Source organism: Schistocerca gregaria, unplaced genomic scaffold (genome assembly GCF_023897955.1).
Source record: "Schistocerca gregaria isolate iqSchGreg1 unplaced genomic scaffold, iqSchGreg1.2 ptg001048l, whole genome shotgun sequence".
In the NCBI taxonomy this organism is placed as follows: domain Eukaryota; kingdom Metazoa; phylum Arthropoda; class Insecta; order Orthoptera; family Acrididae; genus Schistocerca; species Schistocerca gregaria.
The window spans coordinates 170,001-185,000 of NW_026062394.1; the positions used below are offsets into that span (position 1 = coordinate 170,001).

Genomic DNA, 15,000 nt, shown 5'->3' on the forward strand with positions numbered 1-15,000 from the left:
GCGAGACCTGACGCCCGGCGGCAAAGAGTGCTCCTCTGAGGATATAGATGTTCCGTTCCGCCGCACAATGGTGACGGTGACCGCTGCCTGCGGTGGCAACGCTGGGCACAGTCGATACTCGCCGTGTGGTGGAAGGTAAACATTATGCGGTACATCAGTACTTTCCTAATAGTTCGGTCGTCTCACGGCACTGCTTAGTAAATGATGCAAGGCCACATATAGATGATTTATGCGAATGTCCCTATACGTGCTGTAAGACTGGGCACACAACGTGAATCGCACGTCAGCCAGACACTCGAACATGCACCACTCTCGGCCTGCAACGGAGACACACAATACGTAAACATCTGGAATGCGACAATGTCGAGTGCATCCTCTCTGCGACATTGCACCGTCGACACTATGATAACCAGAGCAGTAGGTCCACCTATAAAAGCACAATACCCCACTCCTCCGACAACTACCATTGCTCAGATAAACCAACACACATCCTACACAGAGGGGCACCAAATATCACCCCCCGCCCTCGTGTTATACCACATGAAAAATTGCAGAAGTGAGAGACACAGACCCGCCAGCCTCTTGCTACAAGCATCGAACCGACGTGACGTATCTGACGGTGACTCAGGCATCCGCGTACTGCCACCACTATCCACCCCCCCCCCCTCTCTCTCTCTTCCCCCTTTCCCACAATACCAAATTTAACCAACTTTATTGCTTAACCTAACTGTGGCTGTACCAGATTATCGCTTAACCTAACTGTGGCTGTACCAGATTATCGCTTAACCTAACTGTGGCTGTACCAGATTATCGCTTAACCTAACTGTGGCTGTACCAGATTATCGCTTAACCTAACTGTGGCTGTACCAGATTATCGCTTAACCTAACTGTGGCTGTACCAGATTATCGCTTAACCTAACTGTGGCTGTACCAGATTATCGCTTAACCTAACTGTGGCTGTACCAGATTATCGCTTAACCTAACTGTGGCTGTACCAGATCATCGCTTAACCTAACTGTGGCTGTACCAGATCATCGCTTAACCTAACTGTGGCTGTACCAGATTATCGCTTAACCTAACTCAATTTGTCCCTTAACCTAACTCAATTTGTCCCTTAACCTAACTCAAGTTGTCCCTTAACCTAACTCAAGTTGTCCCTTAACCTAACTCAAGTTGTCCCTTAACCTAACTCAAGTTGTCCCTTAACCTAACTCAAGTTGTCCCTTAACCTAACTCAAGTTGTCCCTTAACCTAACTCAAGTTGTCCCTTAACCTAACTCAAGTTGTCCCTTAACCTAACTCAAGTTGTCCCTTAACCTAACTCAAGTTGTCCCTTAACCTAACTCAAGTTGTCCCTTAACCTAACTCAAGTTGTCCCTTAACCTAACTCAAGTTGTCCCTTAACCTAACTCAAGTTGTCCCTTAACCTAACTCAAGTTGTCCCTTAACCTAACTCAAGTTGTCCCTTAACCTAACTCAAGTTGTCCCTTAACCTAACTCAAGTTGTCCCTTAACCTAACTCAAGTTGTCCCTTAACCTAACCCACGTTGTCCCTTAACCTAACCCACGTTGTCCCTTAACCTAACCCACGTTGTCCCTTAACCTAACCCACGTTGTCCCTTAACCTAACCCACGTTGTCCCTTAACCTAACCCACGTTGTCCCTTAACCTAACCCACGTTGTCCCTTAACCTAACCCACGTTGTCCCTTAACCTAACCCACGTTGTCCCTTAACCTAACCCACGTTGTCCCTTAACCTAACCCACGTTGTCCCTTAACCTAACCCACGTTGTCCCTTAACCTAACCCACGTTGTCCCTTAACCTAACCCACGTTGTCCCTTAACCTAACCCACGTTGTCCCTTAACCTAACCCACGTTGTCCCTTTGCCTAACATAGTTCACTGCTCGGAATCTCTGGTGTCGTTGTTATCCTCATGTAGATGTCTTGCGAGTGTTGCTTACTTTCCACATATTCCCGCTATCCACTGTCAATTGTACTGCAATAGGACTATATCGGCCCCCCCCCCCTCTGTCCCCCTCTTTGTGTCTCTGTCCTCTCAAGCTGGTCGGTCTGGCGTGTGAGTGTTAAATGAGCCTCGCAGCTGTTCAGTTGCATTCAGATGTCGACGCCCTCAGTGTACGTCGTGGTATGGTCTGTGTCCATTGTCCGCTGATGTCGTACGCGTAACCCACACGCTGTACCGATCATCGGTAGTTACGTACAGAGTGAAGTAGTGTGATACGTGTGACTGTACGCTGGCTGTGCCCAACGGTGTCGAATCTCAATTTCCATATGTTGTGCTCGATGCTACTTGTCTCGTCTCCCAATAACAGCTAGGTTGCACTGTGGTACGCCGTAGAGGCGTGTGGGAGGAACGTACGAACGCATTGTATGTCACCCTGGGTCGCTGGGGGTGGTGGTGCGGTGAGTCAGGTCAGGTCAGGTCAGGTCAGGTCAGGTCAGCGTGAGCCGTCTGATGTAGTGACGCGTGTATTCCGACTTTGTCGTATTGCCTCACACAAAGTGCTACCCTGGTGGACCGCGTTCCATATCTGGGACATGCCGCAGATGCCGGTTGACAGTGGATCGCGGAAGGGACATCGCATACTTGCGCGGGCCACCTTCCACGTGTTCTCTTCTGCACATGTCGCAGTGTGTATGTGGTCTGATGTAGCGTGTCGTGACACATGACATCCTGGCATGCAAGAATTGTTGAATTCGCAAATGTAGGTGGACATCTACGTTTACTGCCCAAGATACGCAAATGAACTGGAAATCCGTTGTTGAGCGGTTGTTCACGCTGGAGGTGAATCTGTGATGGCGACGATCGGTACAGCTATTAACCGGTTGTTTCAGCGGTACCCGCCACATCCACACACGTGACTAGGCCCATGTGGGTATGAAGCGATACGCGGCGGTGGCTTGGTGGGACTGTTCCCGGCCGGTGAAGGGGGGCCGCCCGGCGTGTTGGCCGCGCGCTGCGTGGGCGCACGCGCAACAGCCGGCTGGTGGGGGGCGCCGAGTGGCAGGAGCGCCAGCCGACGGGCCCGGCAGGCGGCGCAGCTACGCTGCGGCGCACCCTGCACGCGGCGCCTGGCGGCCAAAGTTGGTTCAGCCGAGCCCGGTGCGAAGCGCGGTGGACATCTGCAGTGTGCTGGTCTGATTGAGGACTGTGTGCGTTGAGGATGCGCCGCCGCCTGGCGCTCGGCGCCGCGACGCCGTCTGCTGCTCGGTCGCCCCAGCGGTTCTCGCAGGTGGTTTGTATCGCAGTTGTGCGGACGTGTTGGCGCGTGCGCTGTGCTGGGAGAGTTCGCTTCTGCACCCAAGTGGGGCTTTGCCCTTGTGTGGCGCTGGCGTTGGAGCTGCCGGTCACCATAGGTGGCGCGTGTTGTCTCCCGCCGGCAATGCCACGACAGCACGCTCCCGGGCCTCTGTCGGCAGCGGCAAGCTCAGTTGGGAGCAAGGGTGTTCGCACTAAAACCGTCTACTCGCCTAACTCCGGGCGATTGCGCCTCTCTCGAAACCGACCAAGTACCTAGGACGGCGCTGCGCGCCGCCGGGACCTGAGAGGGTTTCGAGGTGTATCGTGCAGGGGAGCTCGGCCTCCTCCTGTTTGCAGAATAATTGAGCGGACGCTTGCGTGTTCGCGCGGGCCCCCGGGACACACTCCCGGGCGGCCGGCTGCTCAGCTCTAGTTGACGCAGCTCCCTGGTTGATCCTGCCAGTAGTCATATGCTTGTCTCAAAGATTAAGCCATGCATGTCTCAGTACAAGCCGCATTAAGGTGAAACCGCGAATGGCTCATTAAATCAGTTATGGTTCCTTAGATCGTACCCACGTTACTTGGATAACTGTGGTAATTCTAGAGCTAATACATGCAAACAGAGTCCCGACCAGAGATGGAAGGGACGCTTTTATTAGATCAAAACCAATCGGATTGGCTTGTCTGGTCCGTTTGCCTTGGTGACTCTGAATAACTTTGGGCTGATCGCACGGTCCTCGTACCGGCGACGCATCTTTCAAATGTCTGCCTTATCAACTGTCGATGGTAGGTTCTGCGCCTACCATGGTTGTAACGGGTAACGGGGAATCAGGGTTCGATTCCGGAGAGGGAGCCTGAGAAACGGCTACCACATCCAAGGAAGGCAGCAGGCGCGCAAATTACCCACTCCCGGCACGGGGAGGTAGTGACGAAAAATAACGATACGGGACTCATCCGAGGCCCCGTAATCGGAATGAGTACACTTTAAATCCTTTAACGAGTATCTATTGGAGGGCAAGTCTGGTGCCAGCAGCCGCGGTAATTCCAGCTCCAATAGCGTATATTAAAGTTGTTGCGGTTAAAAAGCTCGTAGTTGGATTTGTGTCCCACGCTGTTGGTTCACCGCCCGTCGGTGTTTAACTGGCATGTATCGTGGGACGTCCTGCCGGTGGGGCGAGCCGAAGGGGTGCTTTCGCGTCCCGAGGCGGACCCCGTTTAAATCCTACCAGGGTGCTCTTTGTTGAGTGTCTCGGTGGGCCGGCACGTTTACTTTGAACAAATTAGAGTGCTTAAAGCAGGCAAGCCCGCCTGAATACTGTGTGCATGGAATAATGGAATAGGACCTCGGTTCTATTTTGTTGGTTTTCGGAACCCGAGGTAATGATTAATAGGGACAGGCGGGGGCATTCGTATTGCGACGTTAGAGGTGAAATTCTTGGATCGTCGCAAGACGAACAGAAGCGAAAGCATTTGCCAAGTATGTTTTCATTAATCAAGAACGAAAGTTAGAGGTTCGAAGGCGATCAGATACCGCCCTAGTTCTAACCATAAACGATGCCAGCCAGCGATCCGCCGCAGTTCCTCCGATGACTCGGCGGGCAGCCTCCGGGAAACCAAAGCTTTTGGGTTCCGGGGGAAGTATGGTTGCAAAGCTGAAACTTAAAGGAATTGACGGAAGGGCACCACCAGGAGTGGAGCCTGCGGCTTAATTTGACTCAACACGGGAAACCTCACCAGGCCCGGACACCGGAAGGATTGACAGATTGATAGCTCTTTCTTGATTCGGTGGGTGGTGGTGCATGGCCGTTCTTAGTTGGTGGAGCGATTTGTCTGGTTAATTCCGATAACGAACGAGACTCTAGCCTGCTAACTAGTCGCGTGACATCCTTCGTGCTGTCAGCGATTACTTTTCTTCTTAGAGGGACAGGCGGCTTCTAGCCGCACGAGATTGAGCAATAACAGGTCTGTGATGCCCTTAGATGTTCTGGGCCGCACGCGCGCTACACTGAAGGAATCAGCGTGTCTTCCTAGGCCGAAAGGTCGGGGTAACCCGCTGAACCTCCTTCGTGCTAGGGATTGGGGCTTGCAATTGTTCCCCATGAACGAGGAATTCCCAGTAAGCGCGAGTCATAAGCTCGCGTTGATTACGTCCCTGCCCTTTGTACACACCGCCCGTCGCTACTACCGATTGAATGATTTAGTGAGGTCTTCGGACTGGTACGCGGCATCGACTCTGTCGTTGCCGATGCTACCGGAAAGATGACCAAACTTGATCATTTAGAGGAAGTAAAAGTCGTAACAAGGTTTCCGTAGGTGAACCTGCGGAAGGATCATTACCGACTAGACTGCATGTCTTTCGATGTGCGTGTCGTGTCGCGCAACACGCTACCTGTACGGCAGTGGCCGTGCGCCGCGTGCGGAACCACGCGTGCCTCTCAAAACTAGCGGAAGTGTTGTTGTTGTTGTGTGGTACGAGCGCTGAAGCTCTGGAGCGGCTGGCCTGCGGTACCTGGCGCCTGGCGCCGGTTTTGAATGACGTTCGCCCGAGTGCCTGTCCGCTCCGGTGTGGAGCCGTACGACGCCCATCGGCTGTGAGGCCGTTGGACACAAAAAAAATAGTGGAACAGGGGCCGTCAGACGCCTCAGTCCCGCAAATGCTACTGTCTTGAAAGAGACAGTGGGAGACTGAAAAGGAAAAGATCACCCAGGACGGTGGATCACTCGGCTCGTGGGTCGATGAAGAACGCAGCAAATTGCGCGTCGACATGTGAACTGCAGGACACATGAACATCGACGTTTCGAACGCACATTGCGGTCCATGGATTCCGTTCCCGGGCCACGTCTGGCTGAGGGTCGGCTACGTATACTGAAGCGCGCGGCGTTTGTCCCGCTTCGGAGACGTGGGAGTGTCGTGGTCGCCTGTGTGGCCGGCCGCGTCTCCTTAAACGTGCGATGCGCGCCCGTCGCCTGGCGGTTCGCATACCGGTACTTTCTCGGTAGCGTGCACAGCCGGCTGGCGGTGTGGCGTGCGACACCTCGTACAACGACCTCAGAGCAGGCGAGACTACCCGCTGAATTTAAGCATATTACTAAGCGGAGGAAAAGAAACTAACAAGGATTCCCCCAGTAGCGGCGAGCGAACAGGGAAGAGTCCAGCACCGAACCCCGCAGGCTGCCGCCTGTCGTGGCATGTGGTGTTTGGGAGGGTCCACTACCCCGACGCCTCGCGCCGAGCCCAAGTCCAACTTGAATGAGGCCACGGCCCGTAGAGGGTGCCAGGCCCGTAGCGGCCGGTGCGAGCGTCGGCGGGACCTCTCCTTCGAGTCGGGTTGCTTGAGAGTGCAGCTCCAAGTGGGTGGTAAACTCCATCTGAGACTAAATATGACCACGAGACCGATAGCGAACAAGTACCGTGAGGGAAAGTTGAAAAGAACTTTGAAGAGAGAGTTCAAAAGTACGTGAAACCGTTCTGGGGTAAACGTGAGAAGTCCGAAAGGTCGAACGGGTGAGATTCACGCCCATCCGGCCACTGGCCCCCGCCCTCGGCAGATGGGGCCGGCCGCCCGCGCGGAGCAATCCGCGGCGGGGTCGTGTCCGGTTGCCTTTCCACTCGCCGCGGGGTGGGGCCGTTCCGGTGTGCGGTGGGCCGCACTTCTCCCCTAGTAGGACGTCGCGACCCGCTGGGTGCCGGCCTACGGCCCGGGTGCGCAGCCTGTCCTTCCGCGGGCCTCGGTTCGCGTCTGTTGGGCAGAGCCCCGGTGTCCTGGCTGGCTGCTCGGCGGTATATCTGGAGGAGTCGATTCGCCCCTTTGGGCGCTCGGGCTCCCGGCAAGCGCGCGCGGTTCTTCCCGGATGACGGACCTACCTGGCCCGGCCCCGGACCCGCGCCGCTGTTGGCTCGGGATGCTCTCGGGCGGAATAATCGCTCCCGTCAGCGGCGCTTCAGCTTTGGACAATTTCACGACCCGTCTTGAAACACGGACCAAGGAGTCTAACATGTGCGCGAGTCATTGGGCTGTACGAAACCTAAAGGCGTAATGAAAGTGAAGGTCTCGCCTTGCGCGGGCCGAGGGAGGATGGGGCTTCCCCGCCCTTCACGGGGCGGCGGCCTCCGCACTCCCGGGGCGTCTCGTCCTCATTGCGAGGTGAGGCGCACCTAGAGCGTACACGTTGGGACCCGAAAGATGGTGAACTATGCCTGGCCAGGACGAAGTCAGGGGAAACCCTGATGGAGGTCCGTAGCGATTCTGACGTGCAAATCGATCGTCGGAGCTGGGTATAGGGGCGAAAGACTAATCGAACCATCTAGTAGCTGGTTCCCTCCGAAGTTTCCCTCAGGATAGCTGGTGCTCGTACGAGTCTCATCCGGTAAAGCGAATGATTAGAGGCCTTGGGGCCGAAACGACCTCAACCTATTCTCAAACTTTAAATGGGTGAGATCTCCGGCTTGCTTGATATGCTGAAGCCGCGAGCAAACGACTCGGATCGGAGTGCCAAGTGGGCCACTTTTGGTAAGCAGAACTGGCGCTGTGGGATGAACCAAACGCCGAGTTAAGGCGCCCGAATCGACGCTCATGGGAAACCATGAAAGGCGTTGGTTGCTTAAGACAGCAGGACGGTGGCCATGGAAGTCGGAATCCGCTAAGGAGTGTGTAACAACTCACCTGCCGAAGCAACTAGCCCTGAAAATGGATGGCGCTGAAGCGTCGTGCCTATACTCGGCCGTCAGTCTGGCAGTCATGGCCGGTCCTCGCGGCCGGCCGCGAAGCCCTGACGAGTAGGAGGGTCGCGGCGGTGGGCGCAGAAGGGTCTGGGCGTGAGCCTGCCTGGAGCCGCCGTCGGTGCAGATCTTGGTGGTAGTAGCAAATACTCCAGCGAGGCCCTGGAGGGCTGACGCGGAGAAGGGTTTCGTGTGAACAGCCGTTGCACACGAGTCAGTCGATCCTAAGCCCTAGGAGAAATCCGATGTTGATGGGGGCCGTCATAGCATGATGCACTTTGTGCTGGCCCCCGTTGGGCGAAAGGGAATCCGGTTCCTATTCCGGAACCCGGCAGCGGAACCGATATAAGTCGGGCCCCTCTTTTAGAGATGCTCGTCGGGGTAACCCAAAAGGACCCGGAGACGCCGTCGGGAGATCGGGGAAGAGTTTTCTTTTCTGCATGAGCGTTCGAGTTCCCTGGAATCCTCTAGCAGGGAGATAGGGTTTGGAACGCGAAGAGCACCGCAGTTGCGGCGGTGTCCCGATCTTCCCCTCGGACCTTGAAAATCCGGGAGAGGGCCACGTGGAGGTGTCGCGCCGGTTCGTACCCATATCCGCAGCAGGTCTCCAAGGTGAAGAGCCTCTAGTCGATAGAATAATGTAGGTAAGGGAAGTCGGCAAATTGGATCCGTAACTTCGGGATAAGGATTGGCTCTGAGGATCGGGGCGTGTCGGGCTTGGTCGGGAAGTGGGTCAGCGCTAACGTGCCGGGCCTGGGCGAGGTGAGTGCCGTAGGGGTGCCGGTAAGTGCGGGCGTTTAGCGCGGGCGTGGTCTGCTCTCGCCGTTGGTTGGCCTCGTGCTGGCCGGCGGTGCAGGATGCGCGCGCCTGCGCGGCGTTCGCGCCCCGGTGCTTCAACCTGCGTGCAGGATCCGAGCTCGGTCCCGTGCCTTGGCCTCCCACGGATCTTCCTTGCTGCGAGGCCGCGTCCGCCTTAGCGTGCTCCTCCGGGGGCGCGCGGGTGCGCGGATTCTCTTCGGCCGCCATTCAACGATCAACTCAGAACTGGCACGGACTGGGGGAATCCGACTGTCTAATTAAAACAAAGCATTGCGATGGCCCTAGCGGGTGTTGACGCAATGTGATTTCTGCCCAGTGCTCTGAATGTCAACGTGAAGAAATTCAAGCAAGCGCGGGTAAACGGCGGGAGTAACTATGACTCTCTTAAGGTAGCCAAATGCCTCGTCATCTAATTAGTGACGCGCATGAATGGATTAACGAGATTCCCGCTGTCCCTATCTACTCCAGAGAAAAGCGGTCTGCGCAGCGCCACCTGGGGGAGGTGTGTTGCCTCCCATAACTGGGTTAAAACCGCCAGGAGACCCTCTGATTCCCTGAAGTCAACGAACGCGTCAGGGCTCAGAGGAACCTGAGTGGGGCGGGGACCGTAATGTCCAATCTCGTGGCCTTGTCGTGGCTCTCTGGCTCAGTAACCCCCTTAGATGGGGCGAAGCTAACACGGGATGGGCCGTCCATGCATGACGTTAAACGGCTAGCCCTTAACTGGGTGCAATCCTCACGGTCCGCACTGGCCCACCGTTAATTAGCAAAAGCGGTGGGTGAGACATGGTCGGTCATGATCCCCCGGTACGTGTGGAGACCCCCCTGGGGAACGTAACTCGGGCTTGAGTGCCGCACCGTCTCGATGATGTCAAACTCCACAATATAAGACCCAGCTACCACCTTCAACATCTCTGGGCTGTGGATTTGTGAGGGTTGTCGTGTGTCAAGGTAGGACGTAAAACTCCCGTCGCGGCAAGACGTTAAGTGCCCCCAACCCAAGCGAAAGCAAAGGGTGCGTGGCGCAGGGGAAGCTGCGTAACGAGAGACACACCACCTGTCTCTCCTGAGTTGAGCGCGGCGGCTGGGCGAGGGTATGACGGTAAGTCTCACGACGATCCTGGGGCCCTGCGGTCTGGCTGCTGCAGTTCCTCACGTCCTGGACGACGTTAAATGGTCCCCCAACCCAAGGCGAAAGCAAAGGGTGCATGGCGCAGGGGAAGCTGCGTCGCAAGGGACACAAGATCTGTCCCTCGCAGGGCAAACAACATCTCAGCTCTGCAAACCCCACGTCCACATTCGCTGGGGAGGGATCACGGCCCGAGCCGGCAAAGGCTCATCGCCGTGAACGGGATGTCCCGGACATGCTCCGTCAAGCCGGGGCATGGTGACATGTCCCCGGCTAGGTTAGATGGGGCCAGACCCCCGAAAGTCTGGGGGACCGACCCAGCACCTGGGTAGGACTGGGTTCTTGGCCTTTAGGTGGGAACTCGGCCGAGTAGGGGGCGAAGGCCGAGAGGTGAATCCGCCTCTCCGGAATGCGGTGGGCATTTGCCGGGGAGGGACGGGTGAAATCCCCAGTGATGTGGTTGTGGAAGGGGACTAGTGCGCTGGAAACGGCGTGCTAAACCCAGCAGCTCTTAAAGCTCTTGGTCAAGGGGCGGGACTGGTGAGCGAGCTGCAATTTGCCCCCCCCCATGCCAGAGAGGCCGGTCCGGGGTAAGAGACGGGCCTCCAATTTATCACTCTTCAATTCAATCAATGATGGCAGAAAACGTGGAGAGTGATACGGCGCTACCGGAGCAAGACGCTCCATTCGATGCAAGATCAAACGTCTCCGTCATGGAGCGACACGCGCATTTTCTTCGGCTTCTAGACCGAAGCGTTAAACATGGAAAGATCACCGCAGATCAAATTCGGGTGATCAAAGAAGAAGTTGCCAACTGGGCTTTGGCGCATGCCAAGCTCGAGGGGCAATATGAAGAGATAAAGGCGGAAAATGACCGCCTTAGAAAAGAGGCGGCAAAGCCCCAGAAGTCTTATGCTGCAGTTGCGGCAGCACCAATCACAATAAAACGCACGGTGCAAGATACGATAAAGCAGAACGTACAGAAGGCTGTCCCAACAGTCTTCATAAAGCCTAAGAAAGGGGACGATGTCAAGACGGCAAAAGCCAAATTTGAAAAGAGTATAAACCCTAGAGTAGATAAGATCAAAATAAATCAGATCAGGACTACAAAAAACGTATTGATAGTCGAACTGGCCTCTACTGAGGACAGTGACAAACTAATGAACAATACTAAAATTCAGGAGTCATTTACATGCGAAAAGCCCAGAAAGCGAAGGCCACTTATGATGATGTACGACGTACCATCATATATGACCCAGGACGACGTGGCTGACTGTGTTTACGCACAGAATTTTGAGGACAAAATGACTCGCGAAGAATTCACAGAACAATTCAAGGTCCGCTTCAAGGCAGGTCCTCGTGACCGAAACACTGTGCACCATGCCATTGAAGTGTCACCGGAATTGCGTAAACAGATCATTACAACCAATAGATTATACGTAGGCTATAATGCAATATCCGCCAAGGACTATACAGCCCTTGCTAAATGTACCAAATGTCACGATTACGGACATGTTGCAAAATACTGTAGCTTCCTAAACCCAGTATGTGGGAATTGTGGAAGCGAAAAGCATGACAAAACAAAGTGCGACAGAGAAACGCCCACCTGCATCCCTTGTAAATACCGGAAACGCACCTGCAACACTCCTGGTAAGGAGTGTGCAACCTATAAAATAATGATACAGCGGCTCATACAGAGGACAGACTATGGCAACGCGCTATAGAGTCACTCGAAAATCACCTAGCAAGCAGTTGCGAGATGCAGGTCGGTGGCGGAAGCTCAAGGAATCACAGGAATCTCTGCCCTCGGTGGTCAACGAGCGAGAGGAGGAGAGGCAGGTCTATTCTGTCTTAGTTCCAGACGTGCGACCGGAGATGCGGGACTTCTCCTGCCAGGTTGGGTCCTTCCTGGCCATTAGGAGGAGTCCTCCAGGTGATCCGGCGACCGAGCAGACCAACTTGGAGTCTACCTCTTCACAGAGTGGGGGCTTTCTCACGCGCAAGGAGGGAGAGACCTATACACTTCCTGTTCCGACAGAGCGGCCGGAGTCGACGGATTTCTCCTGTCAGGTCGGGGGTTTCCTGGCTACAGGGAGGGGTCATCTAGGCTTCCGGGAGGCGGCGGTGACCGGCGGGGCGGCTTCATCCGTCGGGAGCGGGGGTTCCCGCTCGTCCTCGGGGGCGGAGTCGTCGTCGGCTGCCGCGCCAGTCTCTGCAGCAGAGCACCAGCAGACTCCAAAAATGACGCAAGAGGATGTCGAAACAATTCAAGTTGGAAAAATGTACACTCAGTGTCCACCAGGAGACACATACACCATTTGTGAGGAAACGTTAAGACTGTCAAGACTGGAGGAACCCACAGCCCTAAACGCGGCTCTGAGGCAGCTGGTGAGGGTCGGGCATCCTCGCGGAGAGAAGGTCACGTTCCCGGCACTGGAGGATGCAGACTGTATTCATCTCGCTGCGTTAAACATTCCCACAGACTTTGAAAAATTACAAGACCTAGTGTCAAAATTATACATCAGACGGGGTCGGGAGTTCGATATCGACAAGACCTATAAAAACATGGTCAAGATGCACGGCAGGATTGGTTTTGATCCTGCCCAGGTATGGCCTGACAGCCATTTCTACACCAGACACCCGGATTAAGATAAAAGTCTTACAAATAAATGCTATGAGGAGCTCCCTTGTAACTCAGGAGCTCCGAAAGATAGCGGAAGAGAAAAATATCGATGTAATTTTAATTCAAGAGCCAGGCTCTGCCTCCGGCAAGGTCACAGGCTTTCCCGTCACTGCCCAGGTAATATCAATGGGTCCAAACCCCATGTCAGCAATTGTCATCTACAACAAGTTAATCAAAACCACTGTCTTGACACAGTATTGCACTTCCCATGTAACAGTTGTGGAGATAAACTTTTATAATACATCTTGGTACATAATTAATATATATTGTCAATACAGGGATCCAATCAATATTTATCTTGGGCAGTTATCTACAGTATTGCGAGCCCTAGCAGGCAAAGCAATTATAATATCAATGGACAGTAACGCAAAATCCCCCCTATGGCACAGTCAAGTTCAAGATCAAAGAGGACTGGCACTGGAAGACATAATTATGGAACATAATTTAAATGTTGTCAATCTCCCTGGCAACCCTCCTACCTACAGGAGCAGAGCTGGGGCAGCATCCTCTATTGATGTCACGCTCTGCACGACAAACATTGTAAACAATATCCAAAATTGGCAGGTCAACGACAACATAACCACCAGTGATCATAACGCTATTGAATTTACAATAGCATCACAAGGGGAGCATGTGCTAGAGGGGTGGACAATGCAGTATGACTACGGGAGAGCAGACTGGGACCTGTTGGAGGCGGAGTTTCATCCTCCGGAGCTGGGAGACGGTCCTTTTGAAGTAGAGGAAGCCGTAGGGGCCTTAATTGTCTCAATCAGGGCGGCTTTGGCCGCGGCGATACCGACGCGAAGGCGCTTCATACGAAAAGCGACTTCTCCATGGACTCCAGAGCTTACCCGGCTCAGGCAGTCTATGAGAAGAGCACGAAGCAGCTATCAAAGGTCCTTCACCCAGGAGGAACGGCACTACCATCTTGCCCAGTATAGGAGAAGGAAATGGCTTTTCAAAGAAACTCTCAGACAACACCGCCAGCGGAGCTGGGAGGATTTTGTAAAGTCTCACCTGACTTTGGATCCATGGGGTACACCGTACAAAATAGTAAGAGAAAAAATCCATTCACCAATGCATCTCTCGACTGTACGAGTCGGTGACACAGACAGAATGACACAGGACTGGTCAGAGACCGCTGAGGAGCTACTGAGGGTGCTCCTCCCAGACGATCGACCTGACACAGACACCGAGATGCAGCAGGAAATAAGACGGCAAGACCAGCTACACTACCACAACAACGTACAGGTGTACCCCTACTCCATCGAGGAAGTGAAGGCAGCTATTCGCTCCTTTGCAAAGTGCAAGGCCCCGGGGCCGGATGCAATTCCTGCAGAAGTTCTGCAATGCATTGCAAACAAACTGGCTCCGGGCCTTACGAAAATTTACAACAGATGTATGGAAACACAGGTCTTCCCAACCTGCTGGAAGACGGCAGAAGTTATTATTATCAAAAAGGCTCCTGATAAGGATCCAATGATGCCCAAATCCTACCGACCTATCTGTCTCCTGGACGTCTTGGGAAAGACATTTGAGAAGCTGCTGGTCTCTAGACTGTCTAGTCATAGAGTCCTACGTGGAATGAGTGATTCGCAATACGGATTCCGAGCTCGGAAGTCAACATCTGACGCTATCAACAAAGTCGTAAGTATTGTACACTCATCCACGCGGAAGTACGTCCTCGGAGTTGTGGTGGATATTTCGGGTGCCTTCGACAATCTGTGGTGGCCGGCGCTCTTTTCTCGACTTCGAGAATTGGAATGCCCGGCGGCGCTATATGGTTGTCTGAAGGACTACTGCAGAAATAGAGTCGCCAGAATCACGGCTCCTGGTGTCGTGGTGTCTAAGAACATCTCAAAGGGCTGTCCGCAGGGTTCTGTGTGCGGCCCTTTGTTTTGGGACGTGAATATGGACCCATTACTGGAAACACTAGAAAGGAACAACATGACATTAGGAGTCGTGGCGTATGCAGACGACCTCCTCGTTCTCGTTGAGGGCGACAGCCGTGCCGAGATTGAGACAAGAGCGGCCCATGTATCCGAAATTCTGATACAATGGTGTCAAAATTCAAAACTGGAAATCGCGCCTCAAAAATCAAGTATCATCTTGTTAAAAGGCAGACTAGCCAGAGATCCTATTATAAGGTTAAATAACCGTATAGTCGCAAGAACACGCGCTGCAAAGTACTTGGGCGTCTTCATAGACGAAGCCTGGAGCTACATCCCACACATAAATCACGTTGCCTCTAAGGCTCTGGCAGTACTAAACAAATTAATAAGTATAGCCCAACGGCGTTTCCATCTCCCTCCGATTGCAACAAAAATGTATAATAACTGTGTTTTGGTACCAATCGTGGGATACGGCTCCAGTGCCTGGGCCCAC

General features: G+C 54.0%; 2 non-coding genes and 1 pseudogene across 2 annotated transcripts; all 3 read left to right on the forward strand.

Annotated features, from left to right (window-relative positions):
* The first annotated feature begins 3,707 nt into the window (after positions 1 to 3,707).
* LOC126327442 (small subunit ribosomal RNA) lies at positions 3,708 to 5,600 on the forward strand. Its single transcript, XR_007561259.1, has one exon. It is a non-coding gene; the product is annotated as a small subunit ribosomal RNA (ribosomal RNA).
* Positions 5,601 to 5,965: 365 nt separating this feature from the next.
* Positions 5,966 to 6,120, forward strand: LOC126327423 (5.8S ribosomal RNA). The gene has a single exon (XR_007561240.1). It is a non-coding gene; the product is annotated as a 5.8S ribosomal RNA (ribosomal RNA).
* Positions 6,121 to 6,308: 188 nt separating this feature from the next.
* Positions 6,309 to 9,282, forward strand: LOC126327415 (large subunit ribosomal RNA; annotated as a pseudogene).
* Positions 9,283 to 15,000: the final 5,718 nt, after the last annotated feature.